The following is an 18392-nucleotide window of genomic DNA, read 5'->3' on the forward strand; positions in this document are numbered from 1 at the left end:
ATAGTTTGCTAAGAATGATGGTTTCCAGCTGCATCCATGTCCTACAAAGACAACTCATCCTTTATGGCTGCATAGTATTCCATGGTGTATAAAGCCACATTTTCTTGCAGTCTGCCACCATGGACATTTGGTTGACTCAGTCTTTGCTATTGTGAATAGTGCCGAACAAAGTTGAGGCATCACGCTACCTGACTTCCAAACTATAATATAAGCACAGTAACTAAAACAGCATGGTACTGGTACCAAACAGAGATATAGACTAATGGAACAGAACAGAGTCCTCCAAATAATACCACACATCTACAGCCATCTGATCTTTTGACAAAAACCTGAGAGAAAATGTAAGAACCTGGGAAAGGATTCCCTACTTAATAAATGGTGCTGGGAAGGGCCCACAGCTAAGGCAGAAAGTTTCGAAACTGATCCTTCCTTACTCCTTATACCTAGTACTATTAATCTAAGATGGATTAGAGACTTAAATGTTAGACCTAATACCATAAAAACCCTAGAAGAAACCTAGGTAGTAAATTCATTCAGGACATAGGCATGGGCAAAGACTTCATGCTCCAAAACACCAAAGGCAATGGCAGCAAAGCCAAAATCTCGACAAATGGGATCTTAATTAAACTAAAGAGCTTCTGGCACACAGTGAAACTAACATCAGAGTGAATATAGCAACCTACAGAGTGGGGAGAAAATGTTTGCAATCTACTCATCTGACAAAGGGCCAATATCCAGAACCTACAAAGAACCTGCCAAACAAATTTACAAGAAAAACAAAACAACCCCATCAAAAGTGGCAAAGGATATGAACAGACATTTCTCAAAAGAAGACATTCATACAGCCAACAGACACATGAAAAATGCTCATCATCACTGGCCATCAGAGAAATGCAAATCAAAAACCACAATGAGATACCATCTCACACACCAGTTAGAATGGCGATCATTCAAAAGTCAGGGTCACCAGGTGTTGGAGATGAGGATGTGGGGAGAAATAGGAACACTTTTACACTGTTGGTGGATTGCAAAATAGTTCAACCATTATGGAAAACCAGTACATGCATTCCTCAAGGATCTAGGAACTAGATGCCCCATATGACCCAGCCATCCCATTACTGGGTATATACCCAAAGGATTATAAATCATGCTGCTATAAAGACACATGCACATGTATGTTTATTGTTTTCATTTTTTATGTAGAGACAAGGTCTTACTATGTTGCCAAGGTTGGCCTCAAACTGGCCTGAAGCAATCCATCAGCCTTGGCCTCCCAAAGTGCTTTTATACCTGTTTTTATACCCAGAAGTAATTTTAAACCTGTTTTTCCTTCCTTCCTTAATTTCTTCCACTTCCTCTCCCCTAACTTCTAATTGGTAACCAAACCCTGAATATTCACCTTGTTCAAGAAGTTAACATTTCCCCCTCTTCTCTATACTTCCATTGGCTCTATCTTAGTTCAGACCCTCATTATCTTCCTTATTTCTCTATGAGCATTTCTGGCTCTCTGTTTTGACCTAATCAAATCCACTCTCTATAATGATACCAGAATAATCTTGCCAAGTTCACATCTTTATTTTTAATTAATTAATTAATTTATTTATTTATTTTACTTTTGAGATGGAGTTTCACTCTTGATGCCCCGGCTGGAGTGCAATGGTGGGTACTAGGCTCACTGTTACCTCCACCTCCTGGTTTCAAGCGATTCTCCTGCCTCAGCTTCTCGAGTAACTGGGTTTACAGGCATGTGCCACCACGTCCAGCTAATTTTTGTATTTTTTTTAGTAGAGAAGCGGTTTCTCTAGGTTGGTCAGACTGGTCTCAAACTCCCAACTTCACGTGGTCCACCCGCCTCAGCCTCACAAAGTGCTGGGATTACAGGCGTGAGCCATGGCACCCAGCTGCCAATTTCAAATCTTATAATTATTTTTGCAGCTTAAAGACTCTCAGTGACTTTAGATTACTGACATAAGAAAATCTACAGTCCCTCATCTAGGCCACACTAACCTTTATGAAGCTTCCTAAGTACTTCCTGTTTCAATTTTCCATGCCTTTCTGCCCTTAGCCAGAAATATAATTCTTCCTTTTAAACTCAATTATACAGAAAACTCATTCTTATCCAATATATTAAGGTCATTAATGAGAAAAACAAAGCCGAGAGTTTGGCAAACACATCCCTACCTACCATTTCCCTCTACCTCCCATGCCCCAGTACACATGTACAGCAATGCTGAGAAGTTAGACAGACAAAGAAATCCTTCATAACATGTGTTGAACTCCTGAACTAACTGATACCTGAATCTGCTACCAAACTTTTAGTTATGAAAGACAATAAACTCTGTTTTTAAATTTTGAGTTAGATACCTGTGAGTTGCAATAGAAGTTCCGATTAATGTAAAAAGTCTTTATAGAAATATTTCTGTGGGTGACAGAAATAGCAAGTTGATTGTTATTCAAAAGCTATGTATGATAATAAAAACTAAGGAAAACTCATGACTCATGTATCTGGTGATATCACTCAATTGCAATATAGTATCACCACAATAAATAAAAGGAGTATAAGTTGGGGGATAACATTAAGGGTAAACTGTATCTTTTTAAATTTTCAAGAGAAATAAATGATAAGATGTCCCAAGAGAATTTGAAAGATATTAGCAAGGAGTTAATTGTTGGCTCAAGAGTTGGTGCTGACATTTTAAGCATAAGTTTCCAGTTGACATTGGGTAGATAAGCAAAAAAGATAAAGATCTCTGTTAACTGCTATTCTTCTCATCAGGAACACCCAGTGGAATGCAATGATTGTTGATCTCACTACATAAAGCACAGTATTTTTCACTAAGCTAGGAAATCATTAATCTCTTCATCAAACCCTGAGGAAGGAATTATTTAGATTATTGCCTCCACTGGTTACTGGCCAAGTGCTGTTTCCAATGCAAACATGGTTCCCTGAGGAACAAAGGGAAATGGGAGTGGTTTCATCAGAAGAAACAAGAGAATTATGTCTGGCCATTACTTTTGGATTGTCCACCATTTCTCTTGATGTAACCATAACTTCCAACAGCCCCTTTGCTCATAGATTTCAGTTTTTAGGAAGAAACCTAAGTCATTTGCTAAGATGGAGAATTTTGGAAACTAGAGAAGGTGGATCATGGTAGAGTGAAGCAATCCAAACAAGGGAAGCTATGACATACTCTATGTCTGAGTCATCCCAGCTTAGGAGGAATTTCTGTAGGAGTGAAAAGGTGCAGCCCTGCTGCACTTCATGGGCTAAACTTCAAGAACCTGATGTTATCACCAGGGGAATTCTTGGTCAGCAAGCACCTGTTTCTAGGCTTTCACAGGCCTGCTAAGTTATTATGAACTAAGGGATAAAGAATGAGCGTTGAATGATATCCACATTTGCATATTTAAACCAATCTGTATTAAAACAAAAAGGGCAAATCCAAGATATCTCAAAAATCCCTTGCATCTCTTAGATTCCATTCCTCTACTATTACTCAGTGATTCAAGAGAAGTTCTGAGGTAGGCATGATCTGATAGATGGTTCAATATGGGGGACAGGGAAAACTCATGTGGGAATGGCGAAGTATATACAGAGACAACTTTCCAAGAATCTCTAACTTGAGTCATGTTTGATAGCCACACTCTAATACCCTGTTCATCACTCTGGGAGCACTCATGCTTCTGAATACCCTGCCAGGCATGCACACATATCATGTCACTTCTGCCTGCAGCCATACCTTTGCTCACTCTGAGACCTTGGCTGTGAAGGCTCTCTCCACATCTTTTCATCTAATTGTCTTTTATTCATTATATTATGATTATGATTATGATTAATTTAGAGATGAGGTCTCACTATGTTGCCCAGATTCGTCTCAAACTCCTGGGCTCAAGGGATCCTCCCCCCTTAGCCTCCTGAGTAGCTGGGACTTCAGGCACATGCCAACCACACTCAACTAAAGGGTCAGACCTGAATCTCTGGGTTGAGCTAAGACAGTTCCCTCTGTGACCCTACAGATCAACAGGTATCAAGTCTTAGTGTAACTAAAAACCACTTATTAAAGATGGAGACTACTGTATCAGTGGTTAAAAATGCAGGTAAAATGTGCATTTTTAACAAAGTCCTCAGACAATTTTTAAGCATAGTTTGAGACCTCTGATAAGGGGTACTGCAATTGACCCTCTAAAAAATAGCTGAGAAGTCCTGTACATCTCTCTCTCTCTCTCTCTCTCTTTTTTTTTTTGAGACAGAGTTTTGCTCTTGTCATCCCGGCTGGAGTGCAGTGGCATGATCTCGGTTCACTGCAACCTTCACCTCCCAGATTGCATTGATTCTCCTACCTCAGCCTCCTGAGTAGCTGGGATTAGAGGTGTGGGCCAGCACGCCCAGCTAATTTCATATTTTCAGTAGAGACGGGTTTCACCATGTTGGCCAGTCTGGTCTTGAACTCCTGACCTCAGGTGATGTGCCCGCCTCGGCCTCCCAAACTGCTGGGATTACAGGCAGGAGCCACGCGCCTGGCCACATCTCTCTCTTAATAATCTCCATACTGAGCGTGATCGACACAGAAGACTGGTGATTTCTGCATTTTCAACTGAGGTACTGGGTTCATCTCACTAGGGAGTGCCGGACAATCGGTGCTGGTCAGCTGCTGCAGCCTGACCAGTGAGAGCTAAAGCAGGGCGAGGCATCACCTCACCTGGGAAGCGCAAGGGGGAAGGGAATCCCTTTTTCCAGCCAGGGGAACTGGAGTATCATCATCAACACCTGGAAAATTGGATAACTCCCACCCCAATACTGGCGCTTTTAAGCAAGCAAACAGGCACACCAGGAGATTATATCCCACACCTGGCCAGGAGGGTCCCACGCCTAACGGAGCCTCCCTCATTGCTAGCACAGCAGTCTGTGATCTAACCACAAGGCAGCAGCTAGGCTGGGAGGCGCCGCCATTGGCCAGTGCCTCCAGTAGGTAAACAAAGTCAAGCTGGGGAAGCTCCAACTGCGGGAGCTCACAGCAGCTCAAGGGAACCTGTCTCTGTAGACTCCACCTCTGGGGACAGGGCACAGCTAAACAACAACAAAAGCAGCAGAAACCTGCAGATGCAAAACACTCTGTCTGACAGCTTTGAAGAGAGCTGTGGATCTCCCCAACACTCTGGGAGGCTGAGATCTGAGAAGGGACAGACTGCCTGCTCAAGTGGGTCCCTGACCCCGAGTAGCCTAACTGGGAGACACATCCCCACTAGGGGCAGTCTGACACCCCACACCTCACAGGGTGGAGTACACCCTGAGAGGAAGCTTCCAGCAAGCATAATCAGACAGGTACACTTGCTGTTCAGCAATATTCTATCTCTGCAGCCTCCTGCTGCTGAGGCTCCAGGCAAACAGGGTCTGGAGTGGACCTCAAGAAATCTCCAGCAGACCTACACAGCTGAGGGTCCTGACTGTTAGAAAAAACTATCAAACAGGAAGAACAACATGGAAAGGAACAACCGTACCAGCCATTGCAAAACATAAAATGTAAAGACCATCGAAGAAGAAACTGCATCAACTAACGAAAGCAAACAACAAAGCACATCATACTGCAGGATCAAGTTCACACATACCAATATTAACCTTGGAACAAATGCACTACATGCTCCAATAAAGACATAGGACTGGTAAACTGGAGAAGCGAGCTCAGAAACCCATCGTCTGCTGCATTCGAGAATCATCCTCGCTACGGAGATATGAGCGTAGTGCTCAAAAATGGATGGAGGAAGATCGTCAAAAGCAAAGCCAGGTATAAACAAAAAAAGCAAGCCGTAACAGTCAATCTCCTGATAAACGAAATCTTAAACCATCGCGTTAATCGCGATAAAACAGGCCTGTTACACGGACGACCGGTCAGGTTTAACCTCCCGAAGTGCCTGGTCACAGGAAGTACCTGATCATGCAGCAAAGTCCAGACCTGGCGGCATTTAGATCTGCCGCGTAATGGCCTCACGGTTCTCACCTGCTCAACATTGATGACCATCAGCAGGTGCCGGTTCGGCGGATAACGAATCAACCCCAGCCCCGGCAGCGCGACCAATGGATGAGTTCAGGAATCCTCCCATCTCGTTCCACAGAATGATTCTTTATTCAGTGTTCGAGTTCCGATTCTGCGTTCTGAATCACGTGAACGGGCACCGCAACGCCGTTAATCGGGGGGGAAATGAGAATAAATCCACTGACTGCAGTGGAATGCAAATTTAGTCTCAGGGATTGAAGAAATTGGTTCCCAGCCACTGCAGCGGGGTCTGAAATGAAACCTGAAATGGAATGGAATGGGACAGGGTCTGAAGGAAGGAAGGAAATGGAATGGAAGGAAGGGGAAGGAATGGAATGGAATGGAATGGAATGGAATGGAATGGAAATGGAAGGAATGGAAGGAAATGGATATTCTCCGATACTTTGTTCTCCGGATTTCAAACTGTAGTGAAGCTGAATCCCTCGGAATGAATGCAGCATAACGAATGGGAGTAAGGACGAAGAAGCCCCAACCAAAAAGTCCAGGACCGATGGATCAGCGAATTTACCAGAGGTTAGTGAGAGCGGTGCCGAGCCCTTTCCGAAACCAGCCTGTTCCGGAATAAAAGAGGAACCCTCCCTGGTCCCGTTTTCGCGGAGGCCATCATCCCCGGATACGGTTCTGGAATGGTTAGCGAAAGAATTGCATCGTTATCCCGATATCACCTGGAGCGCAAACCCTGGCTAAAACACGGCAACGGGATCCGCATGACGGTGCTGCACCGTCGGCGATCAAGCGGAAGCTTCATCCCTGGAGCGTAAGGTTTGTCGAGTTCTGCAACTGTTGATAACCAAAGCAGTCAGAACCAGCGATGAACGTTATGATGACTCATGATGGCAGGCTTTTTGATACCCCACCAGTCATGCCAACGTTTCGGCTCCGCTGTATTGATGGAACATTTTACCTCAAAATCATAAGAGCTATTTATGACAAAACCCACAGCCAATATCATACTGAATGGGCAAAACCTGAAAAATTCCCTTTGAAACTGGCACACATTGTGGGATGCCCTCTCACCACTTGCCCAAAGATACAGTTCTGGCCAGGGCAATCAGGGTGTAAGAGAAAGAAATCAAGGGTATTCGTTAGGAAGTAGCGAAGTCAAATGTCCCCTGTTTGCAGATGCATATGGACAAGTATTTTAGAAACCCATTGGTCTTCAGCTCAGTAAATTTTAAGCTGATAAGCAACTTCAGCAAAGTCTCAGGATACAAAATTAATGTGCAAAATCACAAGCATTCTTTATACACCAGTAACAAACAGAGAGCCAAAATCCAGGTTTTAAATTCCCATTCACAATTGCTTCAAAGAGAATAAAATACCTAGGAATCCAACTTACAAGGATGTAAAGGACTTCTTTCTAAGGAGAACTACAAACCAATCGTGTTCAGTGAAATCAAAGAGAGGACACTAACAAATGGAAGAACATACCTATGCCTATAGATAGGAAGAATCAATATCACAAAATGGCCATACTGCCCCAAAGTTATTTATAGATTCAATGCCATCCCTTATCAAGTTACCAATGACTTTCTTCACAGAATTGAAAAACTGCTGTAAAGTTCATATGGAACCAAAAGACTGCGATTCCGCGACAACCAAGTCGTTTGAAAGCTGGAGGCATCACGCCACCTGACTTCAAATCCATACCTACAAGGCTACAGTAACAAAACAGCATGGTATCAAATTCAAACAGAGATATATAATCAATGGAATAAATCTATCCCCAGAAATAATAATGGCCACCTCACAGCCATCTGATCTTTGACAAATCTGAGAGAAATGGCAAATGGAAAGTATTCCCTATTAATAAACAAGTCAGGTACCGGCTAGCTATAAGTAGAAAGCTGAAACTGGATCCTTTCCCTTTCTCCTTTAATGAAAATTAATTCAAGATGGATTAGAGGACTTAAATGTTAGACCTAATACCATAAAACTCCTAGAAGAAAACCTAGGTAGTACCATTCAGGACATAGGCATGGGCAAAGACTTCATGTCTAAAACACCAAAAGGCAATGGCAGCAAAAAGCCAAAATTCGACAAATGGGATCTAATTAAACTAAAGAGCTTCTGCACAGCAAAAGAAACTACTCATCAGAAGGAACAGGCAACCTACAGAGTGGGAGAAAATGTTTGCAATCTACTCATCTGGACAAAGGGCTAATATCCAGAACCTACAAAGAACTCACAAACAAATCTCTACAAGAAAACAAACAATCCCATCAAAAGTGGGCAAAGGATATGAATAGACATTTCTCAAAAGAAGACATCTATACAAGCCATCAGACACATGAAAAAAATGCTCATCATCACTGGCCATCAGAGAAATGCAAATCAAAACCACAATGAGATACCATTCACACCAAAGTTAGAAATGGCGATCATTCAAAAAGTCAGGAAACAACAGGTGCTGGAGAGGATGGAGAAATAGGGAACACTTTACACTGTTGGTGGATTGTAAACTAGTTCAACCATTATGGAAAACAGTACACATTCCTCATGATCTAGAACTAGATGTACCATATGACCCAGCCATCTCATTACTGCATATAATTCAAAGGATTATAAATCATGCTGCCATAAAGACTACGCACATGCATGTTTATTAAGGCACTATTCACAATAGCAAAGACGGAATCAACCCAAATGTCCATCAATGACAGACTGGATAAGAAAATGTGGTACCATACACATTCATGGAATGCTATGCAGCCATGTGATGAGTTTGTGTCCTTTGTAGGACATGGATGCAGCTGGAAACCACCACCCCTAGCAAACCATCACAAGAACAGAAACCAAACACCGCATGTTCTCACCATAGGTGGGAACTGAACAATGAGATCACTTTGACTGAAGGGGAACATCACACACCGGGCCTATCATGGGAGTGGGGGAGGGGAGGGATTGCATTGGGAGTTATACCTGATGTAAATGATGAGTTGATGGGTGCTGACGAGTTGATGGGTGCAGCACACCAACATGGCACAAATATACATATGTAACAACAACAACAAAAAATCTCCATATTATATTAGAATTATCTGGATGTGTAGTTCTCTCTCCTATAACCACGTCCTTTATGAGGATAGAGACCACATGCTACTCATCTTTATGCCATTAGCACCTAACTCAGAATATAACATAGACAAGGTGTCCAACAAATGTTTGTTGATCAGAACTGAATTCCATAAAGGCAACTGATTACAGAGAACCTACTACATTACAGATCCTCTGATAAGTGCTTTCCATACATTTACTTGATGAATATTTATAAGAACTGTCTGACAGAAATATTATTACCTTCATTTTAAGGCTGAACGATTAAGGTTTAGAGAGGTAAAGTTACTTAGCCAACATCACGTAACTATGAATCCACTTTTATTAATTGAAAGGGTGTGCTCTTAAACATTAAATATGCTAATCTCAATAAAATTTCTAAAAGACAACCTCATAGTGTGAACTTCATATAGTATTGTAGAGAGCCCCAAGTGTCTTTGAAATTATGAAGCTAAGATGTTACTACTAGTTACTTCCTACAGACTGAGCCACTGACTAAAGCTGCAGCCAAAATGACTCCTCTCTAGCATAGGGAGCCCTCGGTGCTACTTACACTTGCAAATGTCATGATGTTCTCAGTTCAAGTAATCAATTACAGAGGGCAGATGAACACGATGTAGCATTGCACTTAGGCTGTCATTTAACACTCATCTGTTTTTATTTCTGGGACATTATAGGCAGCAAAGCAAACACTGTTAAGTAGAAATGGACACTGTGGTGAAGACCACTAAAATGAGAAAGATTAGCAAATGCTGTATTTTCTGAAATGCTGCATGTTTGAGAATGCATGGAGCCTACCTGCTTTTGTAAATCCTCAGCCCACACTTTTCTTTCCTTAGGACATAGCTCTATTCTGCCTGGCAATAAGTGTTATTACGAAAAAAAAAAAAAAATCTGAGGCCAACCTGATCTTTCCCCCTTTATATGTGATGTGCTTTACTTGATATGGAGCACATTAAATTGATCATGACTGAGGTAAGGGAACCTCATTAGGATGTGGCCTGGAGCTTATCATTCTTTACTAGTATTTTCAACAACTAGAGAGCCAGTATGTAGATGCATTAACTTTTTCTTTTTTTTTCCTGGAATGACTTCTCTATGTTTTCTGTCCATTTGTTCTGCTTTTATCCCTTGGGAACATAATTTCATGAATGTTAGCTATCCTTTGTCCATAGCTTGTCTGTAATCATTTTGATATCATTGTTCTGTATCGTTTTGCGTGATTCTTCAAGCATATACGTGTCTTTGTTATGATCCTGCATTGTTAATTAAATTCTTGTGGCTTCCATTTGGTTTTCATCTCTTTGATAGGTTATATTATTTTTTCCTTCCACATTTTTTTGTGCTGTGCTACCTGACCATCATCTCTTCTGTTGTCTTAAAATCTCTTGTATTCATACTTAGAATTCTATTATCTTCCTTATGGCTATAGTATCTATGACTATAAAATATACTGTAAATATTTCTATTCACTTTTGTATATTTGTTTCATCTTATTTTTGCTAATTTTTTCTCAGGTTTTAATTAACTGACTGATTGAAATCTTATAAATGGGTCCTAAGCAGATTTATTTTTGATTAATATTTACCATTGAATTTATGTTCATTTTTCTTAAGAATAGAAGACAAAGAATGGGATAGAGGGTCTGCAATGAGTTCTGAGTATTTTGACTTAACTTGTCTTTTTAAATAATCTCACTTCAAATGTATGATTTTCTTTATCCTCTAAGTCAATGTGTGTCTCAGCAAAGCTCTTTTATTTTTCCATTTCCCCTAGAGGTGCTCCTTGGTTAGAAAGTTAAATATATAACAGAGTTTTGAAGCTCAAATACTTACAGAGATTGAGTAGAAGTTATAAAGGAGTGAAAAGGGCTAAGTTTAAGACCAAAGGGAGTGGTAGAGTCTGTGGTGAACTGCACTGTGTGCTTCATCCTAAGGTGACAGCAGCTAATCAGTTTAGCTGATGGCTATTAGATTGTTGTGTGAGATCACGGTGGCCAGAATTTCTTTTTCAACAGTCAAACAATACATATTTTTTAAGTGAACCTCTATTTTTAAAATGCCATGCACAATGGAATACTATTTGGCCATAAAAAGAATGAAATCCTGTCATTTGCAGCAACATGGATGGAACTAGAGGTCATTCTGTTAAGTGAAATAAGTCAGGGACAGAAAGACAAATATGTCATGTGCTCACTCACATGTAGGAGCTTAAAATGTTGGTCTCATGGAGGTAGAGAATAGAGTGATAAATGCCAGAGGCTGGGAAGGGTGTGGGGGTGGGAAAGGAAGATGGAGAGAGGTTGGTTAATGAATAAAAACATGCAGTTATATAGAAGGAGTAAGTTTTAATGTTTGATAGTTTAAAAGCTGATAGCAATCATGTTTAATGTTTGATCATGCTCATAGTACATTGACTATAATTAGCAACATTAGTATTGTATATTTCAAAGAAGACTTAGAAGGTTTCAAACACAGAAATGATAAATACTTAAGGTGATGGATGTCACAAGTACCCTGACTTGATCATTGCATATTCTATACATGTTACAAACACATGTACCCCATAAATATGTAAAATTTCATGTAACAATACAACAATTTTTAAAGGTAAATCTAACAAATAGAAAAAAACATAGTTCAAACAAAACACATCTGTAGACTCTCGTGTTTTAGCCTCTAACAGAAAATATAAATGGCATATTGACTTTGCCTTTTAAGATGCCACTTTAGACCAACCCCACCTCTGCAGATGGCCCTGCCTTAGCTCTTTTTGCTCCACTCAGAGGACCACTGTGAATATCTTTTGGGGCTGGAATCTTACTGGATTCTGATGTGACATGTGCAGCCTGGGCCCCAGCATTCTTCTCCTGCTTAACAGTGTACAGTAAAGAGTATGTTTCACAATTTGTGGTTTGAGGTTATGATAATTTTCTTGTATAATTGAAAATGGCATACTTTTTTTATCATCATTTTCTTTTGTTTTCAGAGAGTTTAAAGAGGGCAATAAAGAAATAATGCCTTCTCACTGACATTTGAAATGCTATTTGTGCAGAAGTCCACCTTGTCCCAACTCCTGTTGATTGAAACTCTTTCCCATCCTTGCTTTTGTAAAATTATAACCTCATGGCCAGGAAAAGCTACAAAATTTGCAGGGCTCAATACAAATGAAAATGCAGGGCCACTTGCTCAAAAATTATTATACATTGCAAGATGGTAACAGATTATTAAACCAGGCGTGGCCCTCTTCTGAACACAGGGCCTTGTGTGACTACACAGGTCGCACACTCATGAAGCTGACTCTGCTCCTAATCCTTGCCTAATCTCTCTGATCCTTCATTTAGAAGTCTTCTCTAGCTGCTCTTTCTTCTACCCTATCCCGGGGATTTCCTAATTTATGTCCTTAACTGACTTTTCCTCTCTCTCTACATACTCTCTTTGGCAATCTCATTCAAGCTTATAGCTTCAACTCTCACCAAAACAGAAACAAATTTGTATTTATTTATTTGTGAATTTTGCCCTGTCAAAATGTAAATTCCCTGAGTGGACTAATACTATTCAAGGTCATCACACCAGCAATTATTTTGTTCTGTCTCCCGAAAAATAAACGTTCATCTGAGCCTCCTGGCTTCCCATCCTCCTCCAGTTTTGACGAAATCAGAGAACTGTTTTTCAATAGAATTATCCATATCAGGGGTAGCAAACTAAAATCTGTGGGTCAAATATGGCTCACTGCTTTTATCATTAATGTTCTATTAGAATGCAACCATACTCCCTTACTCTTTCATTTAGTATTGTCTATGTCTGCTTTTGTACTTCAATAGTGGAGTTAAGCAGTTACAACAGAGACCATATGATCCACACAGCCTAAAATATTTACTCTCTGGACTTTTACCAAAAAAGAAAAAAAAAAATTTTAACACCTCCCCACACACTCACCTTTTCCCACCTTTGATCTGTACTCACTGTCTCCAAATTCAATCAACTTCTCTTCCTTGAACTCTCCCTGGTCAGGTGTTTCACCTTGTCACTCCACCAAAACTGACTATTAAGACACTAATGATTTATTTCTCAATATCTTTTACCAGCTCCTCCTCATTTACCCTATCGCTAAATGTTCCATCACCCTAACACTCAGTCTTTGATCCTCTTCTTTTTTCTATATGACTGCTTGGCTGCTCTAATGAAAACTGCAGTCCTTTGACTTTAAATATTATTTACATGTTGATAATACTCAAACTTATACTCAAATCTAATCCTCTTGTCTGAAATCCAGACTCATATAACTTTGGTCTGTTCAACATATCCACTGGTAATTAATGAACATTTCAAATGTGTGTGGTGAAAACTGAACACTTGATATTTTCTCATCAGTGCATTTCTTAGTTTTACCACATCTGTCAATAGCAGTTCCATCTTTCCCATTAGGCCAGACAGTTGCATTCTATAGTTTTTGGATGGAGTCTAATATAGATGTGAATTACGTCAAGGTGGTTGAAAGCGTTGTTCAAATAATCTATGTTTGTATTGATGCTTTTATCTAGTTCTATCAATTGCTAAGAGAGAGTGTTAAAATCTCAAATTGTGGTTGTAAAATTATTTATATGTTCCTTTTAGTTCTCTCAAATTTTGCTTCATGTATTTTGAAACTCTGTTATGAAGTGCATATAGATTTCTGATTATTATGTCTTCTGATATATTTGACCTTTTGGTCATTACATAATCTCCCTCTTTATCTCTGATAATACTCTTTTACTTGACATCTACCTTATCTGCTAAAAAATATTAAAAAATAGTTATCTTCAGGTATTTTATACTTATTGTTTGCATAGTATATTTTTTCCAACCAATTATTTTGAACCTGTCTGTCTCATATTTAAAGTATCTTATAGACAGCATGTGGTTTGGTCTTGTGTCTTCGCTTTTTAGTTCAGTGTAATGATTTCTACCTTTAAATTGAAGTGCTTAGTCAGTTTACACCGAGTATGATTATTGATACATTTGAATTTAAATCTACCATTTCCTTTTGTTATTCCATTTTATTCTTCTAGAGAGAATTAGAACATGCCATCCCAAAATATGCCACTTTATTATATATATAATTTGAGCTGAAGGCAATTGAAAGTCAGCAGATGCAGAAAGAAAATTTCTCAGAGCTGAGCTTTCCTTATCTGACCAAACGCAAAAACTTCTGAGAAATGAGAACTACCATAAATCCTCTCTCCAGAAGAGTTTTATGACCCTGAAGAAGATGGAAAGAGCATGCTCATACTTGTATATACAAATATTATCACAAACTTTCAGGGTCTCACTCTGTCACCCAGGCTGGAATGCAGTGGCACAATCATGACTCACTGAAGCAAAATTTCTGGGCTACAAGCAATCCTCCCATCTCAGCCTATTCCCACTCCCATCACTGGGATTACAGCCATGAGCTACCCACTGAGGCAGGCAATTATCACAAACGTTTAATCTCCTAGAAAACCACTTGTGTTTCTTAAGGAAATCCATCTGCTTTTCTTACAGAAACCTTTTCCTCCCCTTCCCTTTTTTCTACTAAGTTATGTATGAAGTCTTTAACAATTTAATGAGATTTTTGCTGGCTTCTGTAAGCATAACATTTTTCTCTTGTTTATCTGGTTTTTGTCAGTTTAATTCTTAAGTTCTAGCTACTGAATTTGGGAAGGTAGAAGAAAAGTTTTTTCCCTCCTACACTTCCTATTTTTTGTTCCTTCATTTTTGTTGTTGTTGTTATTGTTATTTTCTTCCTTTTTGAGGGGGTGGGAGAGGAAATTAATAGAAGTTCTTTATAATTCCATTTTAAGGTATATTATAATTCTAGCTGTTTCCTCTTGTATTACTTTTCTAGTGGTTGCTCTAGGAAGTACAATATACAACCTTAACTTTTCAATGTCTACCTCGAGTTGAAATTGTATAATATCACCTAAAATGTAAGCAACTTAAAATTGTATTATATTACCTAAAATGTAAGCAACTTGCAATCACCTAGGTTCATTTATCCTCTCTTCTTTTTACATTGTAACATAACATAATTTTTGCTTCAAACTATCATATGTACTTTAATGAAATTAGAAGAAAAAATTTGTCTTGTATGTCTACCCGTATTTTCATTTTCATTCTTCTTTCTGAAAAATGTAAGTCTCTCTTGATTATCACTTTCCTTCAGTCTGAAAAGCATTTTTTTAAACAGTCGGTTAGTACAGATCTGCTAGTAAGAACTTCTTTCAGTTTTATTTTATCTGAAAATGTCTTTATTTTGGCTGTATTCTTGAGGGATATTTTGCTGGGTATAGAAGTTAGGGTTGTATCGCTTCTCTGCCTTTTGGCTAAGACCAAGTGTAAAATTCAGGGTTGTCAATTTTATTATCTATCTACCTTTTAAAGATCATTATTGTCTTCTGGCTTTTAATGTTCCAGATTAAAAATTGGTGATAATTAAAATCATTTTTCCTCTATGTGAAATATATCATTTTTATTTTCCAGTAGCGGCTAAGATTTGTTTAAGCTTTAGTTGTCAGAAGTTTAACTATCATGTGCCTAGTTGTTGGCTTATCTGTATGTTTTCTGTTTGGAATTTGCTGAGCTTCTTGAATTAGTAGATTTGTGTCCTTCACCAAAAGGAAAAACATTGAATATTATGTATGTATATGTGTTTTCCGCTATCTTCTAACCCTCATCCCTTTCTAGGACTCAAGTCACGTGTATGTTAGACTTTTTAAATTGTCATATGCTCCTGAACCTCTGTACATTTCTTAGCAATCTTTTTTTCTCTCTGCCCTTCAAATTAGATCATTTTAAATAGATCTTTCTTCAAGTTCAGCAAGCTTTTCTTCTGCCATTTCCAGTCTGCTGATAAGCCCATCTAGTAATTTCTTCCATTTTAGATACTCTGTTTTTCAGTTTCAGAATTTCATTTTTATTCTTTTAAAATACTTTCTATTTCTCTACTGAGATGTCCTGTATTTTCATTTGGTATGAGCATATTTTTCTTTACATTTTAAATATATTTATAATAGCCACTTTAAAATTTTTGCCTGCTGATTCTAACATTCTGGTCATCTTGGGATCGGTTTCTACTGACTACCTTTCTCTTAAATCTGAGACATATTTTTTTGTTTATTTATTTTTTATTTTTCATTTTTATTTTTATTTTTATTTTAGATGGAGTCTCACTTTGTCACCCAAGCTAGAGTGCAGTGGTGTGATCTTGGCTCACTGCAACCTCCGCCTCCTGGGTTCAAGCAATTCTCTGCCTCAGCCTCCCGAGTAGCTGGGATTACAGGCACCTGGCACCACACCTGGCTAATTTTTGTATTTTTAGTAAGGACGGGGTTTCACCATCTGGGCCAGGCAGGTCTTGAACTCCTGATGTTGTGATCCACCCGCCTCCACCTCCCAAAGTGCTGGGATTAAAGGCATGAGCCACCACACTGGGCCTTTCTTGTTTATTTGTATAGCCCATAATTTTATATGGTATCCTGGACATCAAAAAATGGTACATCAAAGAGACTCTCAATTCTCTTATTTTCCCTTAGAGAATATCACTAGGTTGTTCTAACAGATAGTTAACTTGGCTGAACTCAAGCTCCAAATTCTAGTATTCAATTTAGTTCTTTTAGCTTTAGGTGCACTGCTTGGAATCTGCTCTGCACATGCATTCTTCAATGTCACCCAGAAACGTGAGCAGCATTTCTGTGCAGAATTTGTAGTTCCCTTTATGTGACTCACTCCTTTCTAGGATTACCCCCACTCACTTTACAATTGCCAAGGTCCCCCCAAATCTGTCCTGAAGTTAATTAAGTCTATGAGGTTACATAGCTACTGTCTAGGTTTTATTGGCCCTTGTTTGTTACAGATTGGGATCTGCTCTCAGATTAAAAGCTCAAAGACAGGAAACTCACTCAGTGCTCTTCCCTTCTTTCGAGTGTCAGCCTCCTGTCCCGAGTGTCTGCCTGCAATTATTTCTTTCCCATTATGTTCAGGAAATTGCTTATTATATTTATACTTATTATTTACCTGAAAGTTGGTATTTGTGAAGCAGAACCTACCAGGCCAAGCATGTTGGAACTTTCTGTGACCTATCACCAGAAGCTCACCTCTTTCCACCACTTGCATCCTTATCCAAGACGCCACCACCTTTCACTTGAATTATTATCATATTCCTAAGTGGTGCACAGTTTCTGTTCTTTTCTTCCCATAGGCTATTTTTTTTTTATCACAGAAGTCAGAGTAACCCCATTTGAGTCATGTCAGCTCATAATCTTGCAATGTTTTCCTGTCTCCCTGAGAATGAGAGCCAACATCTATAACCTGGCCACAAAGCCCCACACAATCTGGCTCCCAGTAGCAGCTGTGATCTCGTCTCCTGCCACTGCTCCCATGCTCAGTTCACTCCAGGCAGTCACAATGATCACATCACTCTTCTTCAAACATCCCTGACTCGCTGCCCCCTTGGAGACTGTGTGCTTGTTCTTCCTGGCTCACGAAATATTTGTTCCCAAGATATTTGCTTGACACACATCTCCTTCAAATATTTGACTCACATAACTTTCCCATTGAATTCTCCGATCATCCTATTTTAATCCTATATCTTTAGTTTCATACTCCCCACTCTCTTTGCCTAATTTTCATCATCATCATATGTCCTACTTATTTGTTGATATTTTAGCTCTGCCAGTACAATATAAGTTTCATGAGAGCACATATCTTTGTCTGTTGATTCATTAAGGCATGCCAAGTGCCTAAAACAGTTTTAGTTATAGAGAAGGCATTTGCAGACTGTTTTGAACATATTAGGTAAGTGGAAGGGCTGAATCTTAAATACCCAAGCATGGGTTTCAGCATCTAGAAAAATTCCTAACACATAATTTTCAATTTAAAAATATCCTTGAATTTGTAAGGGAATAAATCAATAAATGGGGAGCCCAATAATCCTTTCTGGGCCACAGATTCTTCATTTTTTTCTAAGTATCTTGTATTCATGCATAATATTAAAGCTTTCTTTCTAGATAACCTTAGTGCACTCGTTTAAAGAATTATTTCCTTATTACAGTTGCAATTATCTGAAAAAAAGCAAATGTACAAGTGAGTAAATAGGCAGCTGCCTTATCATAGTAATAGATTGTGAACTTCATACATTCTGCTATTAACCAATGTCCTTTGAGTCTCAATAATTTTTTGATGATCTTATGTGTGCCTTATTTTGAGTGAAATTTAATAGACATTAAAATAATCGAAATTCTAGAACCTGAGTTTGGGGGTC

The sequence above is a fragment of the Papio anubis genome, chromosome 3, assembly GCF_008728515.1.
Source record: "Papio anubis isolate 15944 chromosome 3, Panubis1.0, whole genome shotgun sequence".
Taxonomy (NCBI): Eukaryota; Metazoa; Chordata; class Mammalia; order Primates; family Cercopithecidae; genus Papio; species Papio anubis.